Here is a 22,144-nt window from a genome sequence, read left to right as displayed (position 1 = left end):
ACCCCACCCTCCCCCTACTGACTACCAGAAGCACCTTCATAACAGAAGTGTGTTTTAGTCACTCAGTCGTGTCCAGCTCTTTGCGACCCCGTGGACTGTAGCCCGCTGGGCTCCTCTGTCCATGGAATTCTCTAGGCAAGAATACTGGAGTGGGTTACCATGACCTCCTCCAGGGGATCTTCCCAACCCAGGGATTGAACCCAGGTCTCCCGCATTGCAGGCGGACTCTTTACTGTCTGAGTCACCGGGGAAAGCTACAGCCCCCTTCAGGTGAGACCACCAAAAATAGCTCCCGATGTTGCCAGGGGGTTTAATAGCTCCCAGTGTCCCAGGGGGTTTAAATGGTCCCAGTTGAAAAAGAGCTCTTTGAGCTCAGTTGGAAAGGCCACGTGCTCCTCCCTGGGCTGCTTTCCTGGGCGTATCTCCTGCAAAACCATTCCTTTTGTTTGACAGGACACTTTGGCCCAGAGAGACTGGTTGACTTGCCAAAGATTTTGCTTTCTGTGACTGACACAATAGCATCTTCCATCTTCATTCTAGTTACCTAGCTTAGCTGGTCCCCACCTTGGACTCCCCGGAACAGGTGCGTTTATGTGCACACATCTGTCTTCCTCCACTCAGAGCCCGGCCGCGTTTCCTCCCAGTCTGTTCCCCTTCCTTCAGTCTCAGTTAAAGTCCTACACAGACAGCACCGATGGGCATTACCTGTGTGTTGCCCAGCCACATCCCCACCTCCAAAGGCAGCCAGGGCTGACAGCAGAGAGACATCCACTCTCCTCCACGCAGGCCAGTGGGGACTGCTCCTTGGGGTGCCATGACACGTCCCGAGTAAACACTGACGAAGCCCCCTTAGCAGCTAATTAGCCCTGCCATGCGCTATGTGTATAGTTTATCGCCTGGCTGTGCGCCACCGTCCTTCCCGCCTGGAGGACCCAGCGGCTGTCACCGTCATCGTCTGCACTGCTGTTGCAGCAGCAGAAGGAGGTGTGGTGCAGAATAGGCCCCCTGGGTTCAGGAAGCTGAGCCAGGCCACGGTGGAGAGGACGCACACCTTAGGAGGTGGTGGGGTGGATGTTAGCGTGTTTTCTGGGGCGCGGGGGTGGGGGGGCAGGGAGGAGGGCATCACTGGATCAGCCAGAAGGCTTTGAAAAGTTGGACAGGTCTGACTGACTCAACCCTCCTCTGTGAAGCTTCTGCCCTCCCGGCTCTGAAATGAGGAAGGCCCTGCCTCCCACTGCCTGCTCTATGCTTCTGCCTGAAACGATACACACCCACTCTGTGCCTGGAGACGGGACACCATCTTTCTGCCTCACCGTCGTGTCCGCAGTATCTGCTTAGTAATGACTCATTAGATGATTGAACACTTGACAGCCATGTGATACAGAGAATAAGTCAGGCTCATACTTGTGGGTAGTGTCAGAAGCTCCGGAATCGATCATGACCTTTCAGTCTTTTTTTTTTTTGGTTCTGACACACGGCACGTGGGCTCTTAGTTCCCCCACCAGGGATTGAACCTGTGTCCCCTGTGTTGGAAGAGCGCAGTCTTAACTACTGGACCACCAGCGAAGTCCCTTTGACCTTTCAGTTTTATTCCTGACTCCTGACACTGGACAGGGAAACCAAACAGGATTTAATTTCTTAAGGACTTTGGAGTCCTTCCTGATCAAATCCTCTGGGAAGGCTTCTCCTTTCAGCATGTGTCCTCAGTGGACAGCCTTCATCTCCCAATTGCCCAGGTCTCCAGGCCTCTCTGGCTGCTCAGGAATGACCCTGTCTATGTGCTTCTTGCAAAGGCTAACACAAAAGCAGAAGAGGAGGAGATGGGTCTTGAGGTGAGGAAATGTGTCCACAGCCATCCAACAAGTCATGGGAAGGGCTCGAACCTGGTTATTCAGACCCTCCTAGAGCACTGTCACTGCATCCCATGGTCTCTCCAAGTGACAGCCACTTGTCTGCAGCCACTAGAAAGCAGCTCTAGAGACAGATGTTCATGTCATAGGAGACCTGCTAGGACCTGTTACGGAAGCCAGCAAATGCCTGGGTAACCTGGAGGAGGAAGGGAGGAAAGGCAAGAACAGGCAGCATGCCCGCAGAGGCCATGGTCCTCTGGGCACAAGCACGGGAAAAGCACCTCCCATCCCGTGCAAAGAGCCAAGAACCGTGCCTGGGGGCCCTCACTTTCTGAGGAGCGGCTGGACTCCCTGGCTCATCTCCTCCTGGAAGTCTTGGAAGCTGGGCAATTGGACAAGGAAAGGCATTTCACTGCGGTACCTGGAAGGCTTTATTCATCTGTTCATTCAATGGATATTTACTGCGTGCCAGGCCTGAGGATGAATGGTGAGCAAGGGAGTCCCTCGCAGATTTAGCTTGGGGGGCCCATCCTGCTGGCTGTCATCTTCACTGAGGCTCATGGCAGTGAGAGTACAGAGCAGGGAGGCAGGCTTCCCCACTCCCGCACACATCAGCTAAATGACCCAGCAAGCTGCTCCCCATCCATCCGAGTATGATGGGGATAATCTTGGTACCACTCTCCTGAGGCCCCGGGGAGTGAAGCACTCAGCTCAGTGGCTAAGATAGAAGGGCTGATGCCTCTGGTGGTGTGTGGCTTGGGGTGGGGGTGGGGGTGGGGGCGCCGGGGGAGCATTCACCTCTTGGGACATTCTCTTCTAGATGCTCTCCCCTGCTCCCTCCCGGGAAAATGGCCACTTTCAATGGTGAGTAGTTGGCCCAACACAGGCTTCCCAGGTGGCTCAGCGGCAAAGAATCCTCCCGACAAGGCAGGAGACACAGGAGAGGAGGGTTGGATCCCTGGGTCTGGAAAATCCCCTGGAGGAGGAAAAGGCAACTCACTCCAGTATTCCTGCGCCTGGGAGATCCCATGGACAGAGGAGCCTGGTGGGTTACAATCCATGGGGATGCAAAAGAGTCAGACACGACTGAGCACAGTATACAGTTGGCACGTGGGGTTAAAGGCTGGTCCACCTGGAAGAAGTTTCCAGGTCTAGGTTCTCAAAGAAAGAGGAAGAAAAGTTCCAGAGATGCTACTCGGCTCCCTTTGTTCAGGGCCCGAGCTCCTCGGTGCCCGCTTACCCCACCCCCACCCCAGCTCTCGGCGTTTGTTACTTGCAAGCCTGCAAGAGGGCCACCGTCTTAACTGGTTGTGCAAAAGTCCCAAACCTTTCTTGACCGATTAGTTTGGGGTAAAAATTTTTTAAAAATATTTGTTTGGCGACTCCTTCCTATACAAAATACAAATGAAACCCAAACCAAGGAAATAGACATCGGACAGGCCCGCCGAACCTCCGGGCCAGTCCCGAACCCTCCACGACGCTCCTGACCCTCCCCAGCTTCCTTCTAACCCTTTCCGCGCATTCGCCGGCCACAACAGCTGGCATCTCCCGGGGATGGACCGGGAGGAGGCCCAGGGCCGGCGTGGGTGCGCAGGACCGGAGGCTGCAGGTCCGGAAGGAGCGCCTGGCCGAGGCTCCGCGGGGCGATGCTGACCCCTGGTGGCTGCTCGCAGCGCCTCGCGTTCCTCCTGGGGCTGACCGAAGAAGGTTGAGGCCAGGGCTCAGCAAATTTCCTATAAAATGGCCACAGAGTAGACGTTCTAGACTTTAGGGACGTGGAGGATAGGGGGTCGGTGACAACCACATCCGCTGCAGTAGTAAAGCCTGAAAGCACTGTGATTGCCAGTGGGGTGGCTTTCCAATGAAACTTTGTCGACCGTGAAATTTGAATTTTGTATCATTTTTGCCTGCCAAAATATTATCCATTTTTTCGTTTTCCCACCCACTTTTTAAAAATTGTAAAAATCATTCTCAGCTCAAGAGTTGTGCAAAAATAGACAGTGGCTGGATTTGGCCTGCAAGCCAGGTGGACCCCTGGCCAGGGCCACTTTCCTCCCGCTTCCCAGCTCTAATTGCCAACTGTCACCACTGTGATCCTTCACTGCTTTGCCACTGTTCCGCCAGGAGGACTCCCCCAGCCCACACCCCCAACAAGATTGCTGCCACTGAGCCCCATTCCTAACAAAAATTCTGGGGTTGTTGGTTTTCACCTATTTCATAAGTTCTCATAAGTGTCCTTACGTTTACATAAGGTGCCCAGCCCTGTGCTGAGGGCCATAATAACCAACATGTGTTTAACATTTGCTTTTATTCATCTGTTAGTCCAAACAAACTTACTGAGAAATTCCTGTGCCCCAGGCACTGTAATAAGAGAGACTTGGTCTCTGCCCTCAAGGTGTTGATAACCATGTCTAGAAGATGGACACAGAAGGCAAGCGTGATGATGGAGAAGCAAAGAGGGTGTAGCAGCCCAAAGGAGGAACTTAACTCAACCTGGGGGTAGAGGTCAGGGAAGAATTCCTGGAGGAGGAGGTGATCTCTGAACCAACACCTGAAGAGTGAATGGGAGAGGGGAGAAGGAGGCAAGACATTCCAGGAAAATGTCCAGAGCCTAGAAAATACTCTTTCAAGAGAGTTTTAAACACCATACAATCTTCTCTAGGTCCTTCAGTTATAATATCTGCCCTCCAGGCCTCCCCAGTCTGGTGGGGGAGACAGGCTCTATCACAAGCTGTTGTTTGGTTGCGGGGAGAGATTTAAAGAAGTTTTCTCTCCAGCCTCGTATGATCAGTGAGCCTCGAGAGTGTAAGTGAGGGTTAAGTCAGGGCTCTGAAGCTACGAACAGTCCCTATGGCCAGGCCTGGGCTGGGTCTGACTCTACACACGGAACTGAGAAAATCTAGGGAACGGAGGTGTGGGCCTGGCTTCTCTGCTCCAGAAGCCCCTGAGAGGAACAGGGGCTGGACCTGAGCCTTGAAAGAAGTGTACACCTCGGAACTGGGGAAGGAGGAAAGGGAACCAAGGCAGCAGCACCCGCGCAGACAAACTCACTGAGGAAGGAACGGGTGTGTTCCAGCTAAGAGGCCACCAGGAAGTCCTCCTGCAGGAGGGAACCGTCCTTCCCGTGTGGATCTCCCAACCACCTCAGCCAACAGGTGTAAGTTTCCTCAGCCCTATCAATTAAAAACCGTGACCTTGGACAGTTACTTAACCTCTCTCTGCCTTGGTTTCCTCATCCATACTGACCTCATAAGATTGCTATGAGGATTGAATAAGTTAATACCTATATAATTACACAGCAGTACTTGGCACTGGGGCCAGCTTCGTGAGCATGCAACTTGAGGGCTCCCATGGGTCCTGCACCCGGAAGGCAGAGGGTCCCACATTTGATGTAATGCTCTGCTGTTGCTGTCTTGAAATTCTTCATAATTCTGGAACAAGGAGCCCCATGCTTTCATTTTGCATGACCAGTCCCGCCTGGCATAGCATGTGCTTACAAACTTGGGGTCTTATTATTATCTTCGAGTCCAGAATAACAAATCTGATCCAGTACCCTTATTTTAGAAATGAGGAAGCTGAAGCTCAGACAGTTTATATGACTGGCACAGGATCACACCGCAAGCGGCCTGCAGAATGAAGGCTGGGGATGGAGAGATGAAATTGCGATCTCTGAGGTGGAAGGAGGACAATGACCCTGCTCTCCACTCCCACTGCCCCCCCAACCCCCCCCCCCCACCACACCCCTGGAAGGCAACATAAGGAGAGAAGAGAGACAGACTCCTTAGAAGGAGCTGAGAGAAAGAGGGGGTATGAAAAAGAGCATGAACAGTTGTAGAGGTAGGAGGGGAGCTGGCTATTTTGAGGAACCAAGAGAAGATTCTCAGAGTAAAACATAGTGGTGAAGCCATGGAAACAAGGATTGAGAACGTCTCTTGGATCTTGGCCACAAAGAGGTCACAGATGAGCTTTGAGAAGTGAGTTTCAATACAGAGTGAGGGCTAGAAGCTGGGATACAGAGTAGTGGTGGAGATGGTCACAAGGCATTATTTAAGAAGCTGAGGAAAGGAAAAAGAGAGAGAAAGGGCAGGCAGGCAGGAAGGAAGGCTATTCTGAAGGCAGTGGAAGAGGAGACAGGTCCCAACTGGATGCAGAAGAAGGACCATCAGAGGCAGTAATTTTTTTTTTTTATGTATATATTTTTTTTATGGTCTTTGCTTTTCTTTCTTCAATTTTATTTATTTATTTCTATTTGGCTGTGCTGGGTCTTTACTGCTATGCGTGGACTTTCTCTGGTTGCAGTGAGCGGGGGCTACTCTTCGTTGCCATGTATGGGCTTCTCAGGCCGTGGCTACTCTTGCTGCAGGGCAGAGGCTCTAGGCACCAGACTCAGCAGTTGCGGCTCGTGGGCTCAGCAGTTGTGATGCATGAGCTTAGCTGCTCCACAGCATGTGGAATCTTCCTGGACCAGGGATCAAACCCATGTCCACTGGCAGGCAGATTCTTTACCGCTGGACCACCAGAGAAGTCCTTTAAAAAAAAAAATATATATATATATATATATATACATATATATATATTTGTTTTTGGCTGCATCAGGTCTCAGGTGAGGTGCGCAGGCTTAGTTTCCCTGCATTGGAAGGCAGATTCTTAATCTCTGGACCATCAGGGACGTCCCAGAGGCAGTAACTGAGCCAGGAAGGGGTGTGCCTCTTTCCCTGAGTCTGTAGGGAAAAGAGCATGCGGTTGAGCTAATAAAGGCTCTGAGGCTGACTGTTCATGGGCACTGTGGCAGTTCCAAGGTAGACACCTCAGGACAACATAGCAGCAGGGAAAAGAGCTGACTCATTGGAGTCAGAGGGCCTGGGTTCAGCTGTGAGGTTATTAACTGTGGTGACCTGGCACAAGTTAATCACCCTTCAGAACCTCAGCTTCCCTACCTGGAAAATGGGGACAACCATGGTTGTTGTGAAGATTAACTGCCACCATGATCCACATAAAGCCCTCAGTACAGTGTCTGACACATAGCAAGTGTTCACCAAAGGGTAGCTGTTATTTACAGCACATCTGGTGCCCCTATGAACCTCCCTGGGGGTCACGCTTTGGCCAGAGGGGGTTGAGGGGGGGTTGGGGGTGTCCAGGGCTTCCCTACAAGCTTTTCAGGAAGTGTGGTTGTAAGAAATGAGATGTGATTTAGAAGCGGCATAGCTTCTGTCACAAGGGCTTTGTTACACAATAAATGCTACCAAATGTGTAATAAATGCTTACGAGCATGTCCTCTATAATCAGCACTCTCTAGAAACTTCCCTTCCCCCCAAGTGCTCTTGGCCTTGGCTGTGGCCACACCCACTGCCCAAGTGAGCCCTATCAGCTGTCAGCTGTCCTCTTGTCTTTTTGAATTCAGTTCTTTTTACAGGGACTCTTCCCATGATTATAAGTTTGGGAACAGGAGACCGCTTTCCAAACACTTCCCAATGTCTCGCAGCAGTGAGAGGCCAGTGCAAAGGGTAAAGGGACTTCTCCCGAGCCACGGAAATCAGAGTTGGAGCCGAGCCAGCTGGCTGTGTCACCCAGAGCTTGTGGGTCATCGCGGAATTGTTTGCAGAAATTCCCTTTGAGTTGGATTTTGTCCAGGCCAATGCAGTGTGTTTCAGGGATCACAGAACAACCTCTCAAGGGAAGGAAGGCAGGCCTGTTGCTTGGAATGACTTAGACAACTGTTGGTAGCCATCCAAGGCAGCCATCACTCATTAAATTTGCCTTCCCTTCCAGCAAAAAGCCAAATGTACAGAACACCACATATAGAGCTCTAAGAACAGTATAGCGCTCCAAGAACATACTGAACTTGGCCTGCATACAACTGTGCAGGGCTTGGCGGGTCTTTTTACTTTCAAAGTTGGGTGGGTTGGAACAAACACCCCAAATATTTTCTCCAAGTAGCATGCAGAGAAGAAATAAGAAAGAGAGCCAAAGAGAGCACCCTAGCATGTCATTCTTTGACCTGGGCTGCCTTTTCAGGGCATGGCTTGACCCTACAGCCACTAAAGCAGCTTGTAAGCCCTCGGGCAGTGAGCATAGCAGAGCCCCTTCCTACCCACCATTCATTGATTCCACAGTAGACTGAGCGAGCCCCAGAGTCCTGTAACAGGTGGAAATTTGTCATCTGCTGCGACAGGAATTTGAAACCATCATCCTCCAAGTAGGATTTATTGGCATCCTTCCCATAAGTATAGAAAGTGAGAACAGGTTCCATCCATAGCTGAGTTCTGAGCAATGAGAGCTCTCAAAGTACTGACAAGACCCTGAGCCACACCCCACTGTTTGTTGGAAGAAATCCATGCGTGGGTCTATTCATAAAAGAGTCTGGGAAGATAGACTCCTTAATGGCGGTTGGCTCTAGTAGTGGGATTTGGGAGAGCTTTTCTTTTCTACTTTAAAACTTTCTGTACAGTCTGAAATCTTTACTCAGTGATCCAGAAAACCGCCATCATATTTGGAAATTGTGTTCCTATTCTCAGGCAGGCAAACACAACAGGGTTTCTGGCTTCCTGCTTTCTTCTGGGAAGGGAAAGTAGAACAAGGTGGAGTGGATAGACCCCCCGAAAGCCCTCAGAGACAAAAATTATAGGAAGAACAGGCTTTAGCCATTCCTGGATATTCCTTTCATTCTCCTTGCCCCCCAAAGACAAGTGTTACAGGTCACCACACATCCTCAGCCTCTTGAATAGCTCATCACAATTCATTCTTTAGTTCTCCTTGTAGATGTCACTTCTTCAAGGTAGCCATCTCTGTCTCCTCAAGACTGAATCCCAGGACTCCCCTGGAGGTCCAGTGGTTAAGACTCCAGGCTCTGAATGCAGGGGGGCCCAGATTTGACCCCTGGTCAGGGAAATAGATCCTGTGTGCTGCACCTAAAGACCTGGCCCAGCAAAACAGAAAACAAAAAGATTGCGTCCCATATCCCTCCCTTGTTCTTCCAAGCCATCTGTGCTGTGATTACATGTTTACCTGTTGGCCATCCCCGCCAATCGAGGTCCCTGAATGCAGACATGTTTTATTCATCTGTGCAGCCTCTGTACCCTAGGAAAGTGCCCACAAGTTCTATAAATATTCACTGAATAATTATTTATAGGGGAACCTTTTATAATCAGGGCAATTTACAACATACAAAGATGAATAAGAAACCATTTTTGTTTTCAAAGAACTTAAAGCTGAGCTGTTATTTAATCACTAAGTTGTGTCTGACTATTTTTCAACCCCACAGACTATAGCACAGACTATAACTCCTCTGTTCATGGGATTTCCCAGGCAAGAATATTGGAATGGGTTGCAATTTCCTTTTCTAGGGGATCCTCCTGACCTAGGAATCAAACCCACATTCCCAACAACAGCAGGAGGATTCTTTATCACTGAGCCACTAGGAAGCCATGATATTAAAAGATGCTTGCTCCTTGGAAGGAAAGTTATAGTGAAACTAGACAGCATGTTACAAAGCAGAGACACTTTGCCAACAAAGGTCTGCATAGTCAAAGCTATGGTCAGTAGTCATGTATGGATGTGACAGCTGGACCATAAAGAAGGTTGAGTGCCAAAGAACTGATGCCTTCGAATTGTGGTGCTGGAGAAGATTCTTGAGAGTCCCTTGGACAGCAAGGAGATCAAACCAGTCAGTCCTAAAGAAAATCAACCCCAAATATTCACTGGAAGAACTGATGCTAAAGCTTCAGTACTTTGGCCACCTGGTGCAGCGAGCCAACTTGGAAAAGATCCTGATGCTGGGAAAGATTGAGGGCAAAAGGAGAAGAGGGTGGCAGAGGATGAGATGGTTAGATAGCATATCAACTCAATAGACATGAATTTGACCAAACTCTGGGAGATAGTGGAGGACAGAGGAGCCTGGCATGCTGCAATATGCAGGGTCTCAGAGTCAGACCTGACTTAGCGACTGAACAACAACAAAAAAGCTGAGCTGGGGAGATAGATGTGTCTAACAATTAACTATAAAATCACGCGCTAGTTTAAGGGTTAAAATAAGAGTTTCAAACAACCAACTATGAAGATAAGGAAGGTTTTGGACCCTGACCATTTCTCACTCATTTTGTTTTATGGTTCAGAATTATTCTCATATTGGAATGCTAGTGTGGGGTATGTGCATATAGTTTTAAGGATTCAGGCTCCTAGGACCTTTCTTAGACCTTGACTCATGATTTTTCTTCTGTCCTGCTGGCAGTTGCCCTGGGAATACCTGCCATTTAATGTTAATTGATGTTTGTGAAACACTTATCTTCCTCTGCTGAAAGGCTATAAGTGTTGAGCACTATTTCTGTGTTACAGTAGTTGTTTTATTATTAAAGCAGTGCCAGTGTGGTTACACAACAGCTTGGATCAGGAGGCGAAACAAGGGCAGTGATCCTACTGAAGCTACAGGGGATGGGGATTTGGTATGGTAAAATGTTAATTACCGGAGACAAATGTGGGCCTGAGTCCAGCACTGTGCTCTTGGAGATCATTTCAGTACCAGAGCCTGGGGCTGGTTCTCTGGCAGTGGGTCCTAAGCATTCTGCCCTCCCCTGGCTGGAATGTTGGATTCACTTTGCTGAAAGCTGCCACAGGAAAGAATTCAATGGCCAGGAGCCAGGAACACACGTCTTGCACAGCATCAGGGGCTACTCTGGAAGCTTTCCAGAAAAGGCATACAGTAAAATATTCCTAAACCGATTTATTTATTCTCTTTCCCTCTTTGGACTCTCTCCTCGTTTCTGGCTCTTCAGGACTCTCTCAGAAAAGAGTGAGCTGAAGATGGATGAGTGGGAGTTGGGAAGGTAGGCTTGAAACAGAAGGCTGGTAGAAGTATTTATTTATTTATAAAGTGGAGAAAATGAACATAAAGGTAAACGAGCTTCCGATCAGGAAACACCAAGACTGTTTCATTTAGGGTGGGAGGAATGGGTGCCGGAGGAGAAGATACAGTGGAGGCAATGACAACCTATCCATAGCTTTAGTCCCCAACAGTGTCACCTCCAGAAACTGAGGACCTCTGAATGAAACCTTTTGAAGTTGTAGGGTTGGCTGACAGGTACGATTCTAGGCTAAGGGAGACACTAAAGTACAGTGAAAAGAGCTTAGGCTTTGGAGTCAGACAGATCTGGGACCAAATTTTGGTCTACCAACTATTTTCTATCCAGGTGACCTTGGGCAAGTGTCCTAACCTCTCTGGCGCCTTAGCGTCTTTATCTGTAAAATTTAGAGAACCTATCTGTAAAATTTAGAGAACTCACAGCTTTAATCGATAGTCCTTGTAAAGAACTCTGCACAATGGCACAAAGCGGGCACGCATGCGGTACGCAAGCGGGTAGTCGTTATTACCAACTACAGGCCAAATGAACAGTCATCCAAACTGCCTAGCAAACAATTAACAGTGCGAATCACCGACGCGCCTATCTGCCCAATAACGTACCAGGAAAGAACTCGGTGGAGACAAACCAATGGCATTAGCCCTTGTTGTTGGACGGGCTTTCTAGCCGTTCCACCAATAGTTTGAAGATTTGACTAACGAGTGACATGCTGACAGTCCAATGACTCACAACCAGCCCACACTCAGCACTTCTGAGGGGATAAATCAAGGAGTCAGGACGTATAGATTCCGTTATTAGGCAGTACTGGATGGAGAGAGGAGCTCAGGGGGAACAGCGCGAGGGCGAGGCTCTAATGAGCTAATAAAAGGAAAAAGACGATGGTTGCGCCAACTGAGCTCGGCCGCCATCATGCTCTAGTTTCCCCTTCGCCTCTCCGCGTCCGCGACCGAGGAAGCGGCCTCTGGGATGCTGAGGGGGTGTGTCCCCGAATGATTGGCGCAGGCAGCTCAGCCAATCCTAGCTCGTCAAACGGAACGCATTTGACCAATGAGGGGCGACGGCTACGGCGAGGCATTGGAGGGGCGGAACGGCAGCTTGACGGGCACAAAAGCCAGCCAGTGAGGGTCGGCAGCATCCTCCCTGTGGCCAATGGAGTGGGGCTCTGGGCGGGGCCCCGAGTGTTTGTGTTGTGGTTTTGGGGGAGGGAGGCGGAGGGGAAAGTTTGTTTATTTTGTTTTTAGTTTCTGGGGTCCCCGTGTTTCTCGGAGGTGAAGCGGGAGGGAGTGACCCCCTCCCCCGAACCCCTCAGTCCCCCTACTACGTCGCCTCCATAGCCTGCGAAGGAGCGGGGACCGCGCGCATCGCAGCGCATCGCCTCACAGCGGAACGCCGCGCACTCGGAGCCGGCACGGCTCGGCGGTGAGTGAGGACCGACGGCCACCGCCGCCCTTCCCCTCCCCCCGCTCACCGCCCAGTCAGAGCCGGGCTGCCGGGTGGGCGAGGACGTCCGCGGGAGCGCGCGGCGCGGGGCCGGCCTGTCAAGCTGAGGCGCAGCGTGTGCGTGTCCTCGCGAGTGAGCGCGCGCGGCGGGGAGAGGGCCGGGAGGGGCGTGAGCGCGCGCGGGGCCGGCGGGGGCGGTGGCGTTGGGCGCGCGCTCCGCGGGGCGGGCGTCTGGTGGGTTTGACCCCGGGGCGGGGAGGGACGCGGGCGATGTCCGCGCGCGGGGCAGGGGCGCCCGGAATGGCCGGGTCGGGGCCGGCGGGCGGGCGGGCGCGCGCGGCGGCGGCGGCGGCGGCGGCGGCAGGCGTCACGCGCCGGCAGGTGTGAGCTTGGGGAGGGCTTCCGGGTGGGCCGGCCGAGTAGAGTTCGCTTCCCGTCGCCGGGGCACTTCGGGGCCGGGAGGGGTCCCCGTCGCAGCGGAGAGCCGAAGCCCACGAGGCGCGTCGGGGCCCCTTGCCTGGCGGTGGCAGAGGGAGGCGTCAGGCCTCGGAGCCCCCTGGTCCCCACCTGTGTGCAAGACCTGCGTGACAGAGTGAATGCGCTCCCCTGCCCAACGCGGACCGGGCGTCCCAGCTCCACCCCTCACCCCGGAGCCCTGCCTGTGTGGCCACAGGTCGATTAACTCTTCCCCGGGGAAAGGAGGGCGAGGGGACTATCAGCGGACGACCAGCCAGAAGTATTTTCTGCCATCCCCTGGTCCTGCGCCCTTGGTTTCAAACTAGTGGGTTTCCACAGTGGGCTTAAATGCACTGTGTAGTGGCTGAAGACACCCAATAAGGGTAGCCTCTTGTCGGTGACCTTAAGGCCCAGCCCATCCTCGGTTATTTGAACACCAGGAATTAGTCTGGGTCTTTTCAGGCTCTCTGCTTTTTCACGTATCTGCCGGTTGCACTATTACTTTTTAGCCTCTGTGCTAAAGGTTGAAAGCGAGGCATAAGGTGAATTCAAGTTGGCCATTTGCTTACAATATAGGCAAAATATAGAACAAAATTAGCCAGAGATGTTTCTCCATAGTCGGTGAATAAAACGTTGTTAATTACTGTTCCCCTCCCCCAGCAGTTAAGCAAACAGAAATAAGATGTAGAGAAATCTTACATTTTAGTATTTTGTGTAAGTTGAACAATAGCCGCTGTTTTCTTCCTAGTTGTGGGGAATTTCAGTAGGATGATAGTCTTCCTATTGATTCGGGTGGCTTTGGAACTGTTTAGCTTTTGGTAGTGTTATGTAAATACCTCTTAAAAAGCAGAACTTTTAGCACATTGACACCTCTACCGTGTGCGGTGTCTCACTAGGTAAGTAGTAGGAGAGATGTGAATGTGGTAGGTCCATACACTAAGGCAAGCATCCGAAACACGAATCAGACTGGCTTGTTCCACTTAGAATGCAGTGATGATATGATGCCTTTAAAATAATTTTTTAGTTCTTGACTGTTTTTAAGTGCTGTCCCAAACATTTGAGCAGAAAAGTTTCTGATGGGACTTAAGAAGAAATTCCCAAGCAGCTTTTCTAAGGTAGCACATAAATGTCATGCCCTTTGGGAGGTGGGTCGGGAAATATTTTTGTCCTCATTCAAATGGAAGCACTTAAAAATGTTTTAAATCAGAACAATGCCATTTGTTCAAATGGTAATGATAACGTTAGATAACATTTTTTTTTTGGCGCTCTTTGCCTATGCCAACCTGTTTATATTTTTTACCTAATCCTTACCTCAAACCTGTGAGGTCCGTATCATTACTGTTGTATGGATGGGAAAAACAGCCTCCAAAAGCCACAGAGCTAGGAAGTTAAAGGGCATGGATCAGTTTAGTCTTCAGTCTGATTTCAAACCCTATGCATATTCCATTTTGCACACACCCCCCCAAATTACCCAGAGGAAGAAATGCAGAAAGGACACTGAGAAGCAGAAAGGGATGGAAAAGGGAAATGTGACTGATGATTAGGTTCTTCATACCTAGCTTAAGAATTAATGAAACTTATTCTTAATTTTTAAAGATTAGCATTTTTACTGGTGTTACATCTAAGCTTTGTTTAATTTCTTCCCTATTTAATTTTTATAGAGATAAAGTGCCTTTAATTAAGGGGTCAAGGCTTTCAGAGCTTTTTGTGTAGGTCTACACTCTGGTACCTTGCTGTTAATTAACCCTTCCAGGGACCAGGCATCATTCAGTTTTGTATCCAGCAGGGTGCTTGATACATATAATAGGACCACAGTAAATGTCAGTTGACTAAGAAACAGTTTAGAATGTTATGAATTAGGGTTCATTTTAGCGGTTTTAATTTAATGGGACAGTAAAGAGAATAGCTCATGTGCTAAAGGCATGTTCTGGAAGAATACTTAAATGGAGCAGTTCATAGAGCCTAGGAAGTAAATTTTTTTATTTTGAAAATTTCTGTTATTAATATAGTAACATTCTGAATGTTAACACATGTACAGATTCATGTAACCAGTGCCACAATCAGGGTACAGAATGGTCCCATCATTCTTCAAAGACTCCCTCATGCTCTGTCCCTTTCGAGAGCCCTGAATTCTGTCCCAGAGAGAAACACTGAGGATCTGATTCAGGCTCGTGTCGCTTTTTTTTCTCCTCTCTTTTCAACTACTTGAAGATGTTATTTACTTTTGGGATTTAAACTGTCACTTCTCTGTGTGTTAACCTCAGTATCCCATGTCTGATCTCTCTTCCATTCTCTAAAACAACATTCATATTTACCTGCTGGAATTCTTCCCTAGTGCTTCATACTCAGTATGTTTAGAGTTGTGCTTCCCAGCTAGTGTCTCCCAGATCAACTCTTCCATCAGATTTTTCTATATTTTTTGGTGGTGCCATACTTCTCCCAACCTTGCAACCCTGGAAAACTTGAAAATGAAAGTCACTCAGTCTTGTTCAACTCTTGGCGACCCCATGAACTATATAGTCTGTGGAATTCTCCAAGCCAGAAATCAGTGTGGGTAGCTGTTCCCTTCAGGGGATCTTCCAAACCCAGGGTTTGAGCATTGTAGGCGGATTCTACAGGTCTCCTGCATTGTAGGCGGATTCTTTACTGTCTGAGCCACCAGGGAAGCCCCAGGGAAAACTTTGAAGGGCCTTATTATCATTACCTTTTGGCCATGCCACGTGGCATGTAGGTTTTAGTTTCCTGACCAGGAAACCCCATTGGCAGCATGGGGTCCTAAGCACTGGACCACCAGGGGAGTCCCTTGAAGGGCCTTGTATTACACTCTGTTACCCCAGACCAGGTATGTTGCTACTCAGCTACAAATGCTGGCTCCTGCCCCTTTGCTCCCAAGCCCGCTTCTGTTCAGGGGGCTGAGCCGACAGAGCATAGGTGGCTTAACACTTGGAACCCATCAAGATTGGACCACTTCCCTGATCAGAACCCCTCACAGCTTCCCATTGCACTTGGACCCATTCGGGATTTTATTTTCCATCCCGTGAGGCTGTGCAAGATCTGGCTTTCGCCTGCCTCTCCAGCCTTCTCACACCTTTTTTATGACCTGCCTGCCTTCTTGACATTCTAACTACATAGCTTTCTTTCAGTTGTCTGAATTACCGAAGCCTTTTCTGGCCTTAAGGTTTTTGTGCACAGCACTGTCCTGGCCTGGCCTGGGCTGTTACTCCCCCTGGTCTTCACCCACCTGACTTCAGGGTTCACATGAAATTGTCACTTCTTCAGAGAGTCTTTCCTTTATGACCTCATCCCACTACTCCCATCCTCCCTCAGTTAGATCTCTCAGAGCTTCCTGTTCTTTTTTCATAGTTCTCACCACAATTTTTGATTCAGGACCATGTCTGTTTCCCATACCTCCAGAGCTGAGCCGAGGACCAGGCATACAGCAGACTCCCAGTAAATATTTGTTGGCTGTGTTGTGAGTCTGGGTGTTTGCTTTTATAATTTATTGCTATCTTGTAGTTTTTGGTAGCCTTTCTACCTACTACCTTCACCGAACTTGATCCCACTGGCAGAGGTCTTGCCACAGAGAAAGAGAGATCTGGAATCGCTAAAGAGGACACTGATTTTGTTCTCCTGAATGTCACCTCTGCCTGGGAGCCCTTCCACTGAGCCAGATGAGACCTAACCTGACTCTCAACCGGGGCTGGGCTCGCGAGTCCGCTGAGCAGTGCACCTTGGTCATCCAGGCTCACGTCAGTGCTTGCAGCTGTTCCTCTTCCCTCACCTCACCCTGCGCTTGGTTTTTTCCTCCTCTCTCCACCCAGCGTGGGACTTCTAAAGACCTTGTACACTTTCCAACTGAGCCCGCTTATCCTTTGACATTTGCCGGCCTTTTGACATTGACAACCGCCTCTAGTGTCTTGGCCCTACGGATGGCCCCCGCACTCCTGAAACAGCGCTTCGTTTATGTTTCCTGCACGCTCCCCAAATCTACCACAAGCACTTAGGTTTAAAAACATTCAATAGTGTTTCATAGCCCCAAAGGATTAAACTCTGTAGCTTGTTATTTAAAGCTCTCTGGACCAGCACTGTGCAGTAGAAATAGAATGCAAGCCGCAGATGTGAACCACACATGTAATTTTAAATTTTCTAGTAGCCACATTAAAAAGGTAGAAAGGGTGAAATTGATTTTTCATAACACTTTATTTACATCGAGATATCCAAGATATTATGTAAACATATAATCAGTTAAAAAAAATGTTGAGGTGCTTTACATGCTTTTTGTCATGTGAAACTGAAATCCGGAGTGTACTTTTCACTTAATATATCTCAGCTGAGACTCACCACATTTCCGGTGCTCAATAGCTACATGTGGCAAGTGGCTACCATGCTGTACAGCACAGCTCTGAACCATATCCTTAGTATAGTTGGAGGGCTATACTGGGCTAATTGCCACCACTGGCCTTTTGGTTGCTCACTTCTCCTTGAAACCAGGTCTTTATCCAAATATGCTAACCGTCCTTGCTGAGAAACCCAGAAAATTCAGGTCTCACCATCTCCTCTGACCCATTTTAACATTAATTTTTTCATGTAGCAATTACTTTCAATATTTATCAGTTTGTATTATAATCAGGAGTAGTGTTAAAATAATCAGTAACTGATAAGGCGTGGGAATAGGTGCTGATGAATTAGAACCTGTGGCAGTTGTGTTCTCATCTGTGTGTACCTGCTGAATTATAGCTCTGATCGTCCTGGGTTATGTATTATTGGCTGAGTTCCTTGAAGGCAGACTATAAGACTGAGTTCCCTGAAGGCAGGCTTTTGGCCTACTCAACTTTGCCTGCCTAAGAGGACTCCTTATCTGGCTCATAGTAGATTAGTTCAGTCGCTTAGTTGTCTCCAACTCTTTGCGAACCCATGGAAAGCAGCATGCCAGGCTTCCCTATCCATCACCAGCTCCCAGACTTGCTCAGACTCATGTCCTTTGAGTCGGTGATGCCATTCAACCATCTCATCCTCTGTTGTCCCCTTCTCCTCCTGCCTTCAATCTTCCCCAGTATCAGGATCTTTTCCAGTGAGTCAGTTCTTTGCATCAGGTGGCCAAAGTATTGGAGTTTCAGCATCAGTTCTTCCAATGAATATTCAGGAATGATTTCCTTTAGGATGGACTGGTTTGATCTTGCAGTCCAAGGGACTCTCAAGAGTCTTCTCCAAGACCACAGTTCAAAAGCATCAGTTCTTCAGCGCTCAGCTTTCTTTATGATTCAACTCTCACATCCATACATGACTACTGGAAAAAACCATAGTTTTGACTATATGAGTCTTTTCAGTAAAGTAATGGCTCTGCTTTTTAATATGCTATTTAGGTTTGTCAGAGCTTGCTCATAGTAGATAGTCTATAAATATTTTAAATCACTGAACAAATGCTACCTTGTATTTTGTTTTATTTTTTCTATGTGCTACATTTTATCTTTTCAATTAGAAACCAAAATACAAGTGCTTTGATGACAGAGATCATGAATTATGAAGAACTAGATGGCAGTTTCTTGATTGTCTTCATAGGAGAACTTCTTCTGAATGAAAATTCACTTTAAAAAAATAACTGTTTAGAAGTTGTTATGGGTTTTCAGGCTGGGCAAATAATGAAGTGTGACTTTAATTTAATGAAACTTACTTTCTTCTGTGGTTTTGTAAGCTGGCTGTGAAAGCAGCTTCAAAAGAAGAACTCCTTGGAATTAATGCAAATTCTTCCAGTTAGGGGCATATTTGGTTCCTGGAAAGGACCTGAACTAGAAGTGAAAAATCCTGGGTTGGTTTGTGTTGTAGACATATACTTGAGTACCAACTATGTTTCAAGCACAGGAATGATTGAAAATTCAAAAACATAGTATGAAAGAGTACAGCTTTAACACAAAGATGATATGATTAATTCTTTCTAGGAATATTGAATTTCACTTTGCTGCTTTATACTTTCCTCATTTCTAGCATGGACTATACTGTATAGTGTTTCTAGATCTGTCTCTTGTATCAGATTGTGAGTTTCTTAAGAGCAAGACTTGCATTCATTTCTGTATGAATGCACACACTGTTCTGCACCTACCATATTGTAGGTACTCAAATGTTTGTTGAGTAAGAATCTTCAAATAAATTACTCAGTTTGCAGAACTTAATTTTTTCCCTTGTAAGTAGTGAATTCTCTGCCTCAGAGAATTGTAGAAACTGCAGAAGGAATAATCGCTTAAGACTATGTGTCTGTTCTTTATATGTTATTCCTCAAATATAAAATATTTAACTAAGAAACAAGTGTAACTCTAATCACATGTCTTCCCTACTTAAATTTGTTAACCTGTCCCCTAAATGCTGCCATCCACTCTCTGGAGTATAAACTTCACAAGAATAAGCATCTGATCTGTCTTGTTTACTAAATGCCCAGGAAGACCCTGCCTCGTTTGCTGTCCTCCCCTTTGCTGCCTATACTCTTGTCACACTGACCTTTTGGTTTCTGAAATGCATATCCCCTCCTGCTCAAGGTCTCTTCCTTGCACTTGCCATTCCCATGGTCTGGAAGCTTCACACCCCAAGCCTAGTTGTTGCCTCTTCAATCCTTGGAGCTCTGTTTATGTGTTATTTCTTAAGCACACACCTCTCCCCCCCCCCCCCCCAGTAGAAATGCTCCTTTTAAACACTCAAAGCACTTAATTTAATTGTAGTTAAGTAATCATTTAATTTGTATGTTGTTTCCCTGCTAGAAAATAGCTTCGTGAATAAAAATGCCTTGTCTGTTTTGCTCACATTTTTATCACCAGTATCTGGCACCCACTGCAGTATTCTTGCCTAGAGCATCCCCATGGACAGAGGAGCTTGGCAGGCTGCAGTCCATGGGGTCGCAAAGAGTCGGACACGACTGAGCAGCTCAACACAGCACAGCATCTCCCACTGTATATTACACGTAGTAGGTCCTGAATGAAAGTTTTTCAAATAAATTAGGAAAGAAAACTAAAACAGAAAAGTATCTCATTCTGATGGTTTAAATAAATATATGGGGGCGGGGGGAGGGCTTTCCATTTTAGGTTGTCTCTAGGGTCTATTTTTTTCTTAATTTCTACCTGTAATAGGTAAACATTTCATTATTATAGAAAGAATATTATAATAAAAAATTTTAATTTGTATGAAAATTTTATCTAGTCATTGTAGAGTTGGGGTTTTCTTATTTTTTTTTTTTTTGCCCGTGTATGGGATCCCAGTTCCTCGACCAGGGATTGAACCCAGGTCATGGCAGTGAAAACCTGGAATCTTAACCACTAGACCACCAGGGAACTCCCCATTGCAGAGTTTAATGAGTATCTTTTTAATCCTTTATTAGTAAAAATGATCACAATGGTTATTCCTTTAAACACTTTTTTATGTGGTCGGTACTTACTTGACTACAGTTTACACTGAATGTTTGTGTGCTCACTGTGTGCTGAATGCTGGGTTAGGAGCTAGGACTACAGGGATGGGATAAGAAGAGATCTTTGTTTCCAAGGCACGCTCAGCCAAGTGGGCAAGGCAGACACATACACAGATGAGTGCTATTTGGTGTTGTAAGTGTTACAGTAGGCATTCAGGGGAGGGGGCAGGGGTGAAAAGGAAAATCGTCCACACAACTAGAGGTCAGGAAAGCCTTTCCAGGGAAGGTAACATTTCCACCCAGTCATGGAGGAAGAGGGCATTTCAGGCAGGGCAAATGGCCTACACAGAGGCCCAAAGGAGCATTTTTAGTATGAGAGGATGGCACAGTGGTGTGCTTTTATAAAGCTGGTGTCAGGGTACAGGGCCAACAGCTGACTTACAGACCTGTAAGTGACATATCAGACTCAGATTACACTACATTTCAGAACTGGAAATAGTCTTAGAAATAATTGTTGTGATTCTATACATTTGAATTCATAAAGGCATCCTAAAGTACCATTCAAAGAAGATAATCGTAAACCAGAATGATGCTTGTCACTTCTAATTAATATACTTGCTTGAATATAGCACCTATAACTAGGCAAATGATTTCAGGTGGAGTTAGAAAGTGGTGACTCATTTAAGCTTATCTAGGAGCAGAGAAGCACAAGTTGGAATCAAGATGGCTGGGAGAAATAGCAATAACCTCAGATATGCAGATGACACCACCCTTATGGCAGAAAGCAAAGATGAACTGAAGAGCCTCTTGATAAAAGTGAAAGAGGAGAGTGAAAAAGCTGGCTTAAAATTCAACATTCAAAAAAGTAAGATCATGGCATCTGGTCCCATCACTTCATGGCAAATAGATGGGGAAACAATGGAAACAGTGACAGACTTTATGTTCTTGAGCTCCAAAATCACTGCACATGGTGAGTGCAGCCATGAAATTAAAAGACGCTTGCTCCTTGGAAGAAAAACTATGGCCAACCTAGACGGCATGTTCAGAACAGAGACATTACTTTACCAGCAAAGGTCCATCTTGTCAAAGCTATAGTTTTTCCAGTAGTCATGTGTGGATGTGAAAGTTGAATCATAAAGAAAGCTGAGCACTAAAGAATTGATGCTTTTGAACTGTGGTGTTGGAGAAGACTCTTGAGAGTCCCTTGGACTGCAAGGAGATCAAACCAGTCCATCCTAAAGGAAATCACTCCTGAATATTCATTGGAGGAACTGATGCTGAAACTCCAATACTTTGGCCACCTGATGCAAAGAACCTACTCACTGGAAAAGACCCTGATGCTGGGAAAGATTGGGGGCAGGAGGAGAAGGGGACGACAGAGAATGAGATGGTTGGATGGTATCACCGACTCGATGGACATGAGTTTGAGCAAAGCTGGGACTTGGTGATGGACAGGGAGGCCTGGCATTCTGCAGTCTAAGGGGTCACAAAGAGTTGGACACGACTGAAGAACTGAACTGAACCGAGGAGCAGAGAGTAAAGGAAGTTACCTCCAGATTGCTTGAGACAGTGCTGATCCACCTCACAGGACCAGATACTGAACCAGTCAAAGGGATGATGTCAGAAGGGATTACCTAGAACAGCCTCCAGGTGCATGTACTGGGAAAGATGATTTTTACAGCTTGAAATTCTAGTTATACTTAACCTGTAAGTCTAGTCAGGGCTATGGTTCTTCCAGTAGTCATGTACAGATGTGAGACTTGGACCATAAAAATGGCTGAGCACTGAAGAAGCACCAAAAAATTGATGCTTTCAAACTGTGGTGCTGGAGAGGACTCTTGAGAGTCCCTTGGACTGTAAGGAGATCAAACCAGTCAACCCTAAAGGAAATCAACCCTGAATATTCATTGGAAGGACTGTTGCTGAAACTGAAGCTTCAATACTTTGGCCACTGATGCAGAGCGCCAGCTCATTGGAAAAGACCTTGATGCTGGGAAAGATTGAAGGCAGGAGGAGACGAGGGCAGCAGAGGATGAGATGGTCAGATAGCTTCACCAACTCAGTGAATTGGTGCAAGCTCCAGGAGTTAGTGGAGGACAGAGGAGCCTGGCATGCTATAGTCCATGGGGGTTGCAAAGAATAGGACACAACTTAGCTAA

The 22,144-nt window shown here is 47.6% G+C and overlaps 1 protein-coding gene across 7 annotated transcripts in view; it reads left to right on the top strand.

The window, feature by feature from the left end:
• Positions 1–11,801: 11,801 nt before the first annotated feature.
• Positions 11,802–22,144, top strand: part of TNRC6B (trinucleotide repeat containing adaptor 6B) — a 254,502-nt gene continuing 244,159 nt past the window's right edge. For 2 of the 7 annotated variants that reach the window (XM_043881413.1, XM_043881411.1), the window contains exon 1: positions 11,873–12,121. The gene's annotated coding sequence lies outside the window, so the exon portion shown is untranslated. The other 5 variants (XM_043881416.1, XM_043881410.1, XM_043881415.1 and 2 more) reach the window with 5 other exon arrangements.

Source organism: Cervus elaphus, chromosome 22 (genome assembly GCF_910594005.1).
Source record: "Cervus elaphus chromosome 22, mCerEla1.1, whole genome shotgun sequence".
Lineage (NCBI taxonomy): Eukaryota > Metazoa > Chordata > Mammalia > Artiodactyla > Cervidae > Cervus > Cervus elaphus.
This window is presented reverse-complemented; position numbering and strand designations above follow the sequence as displayed.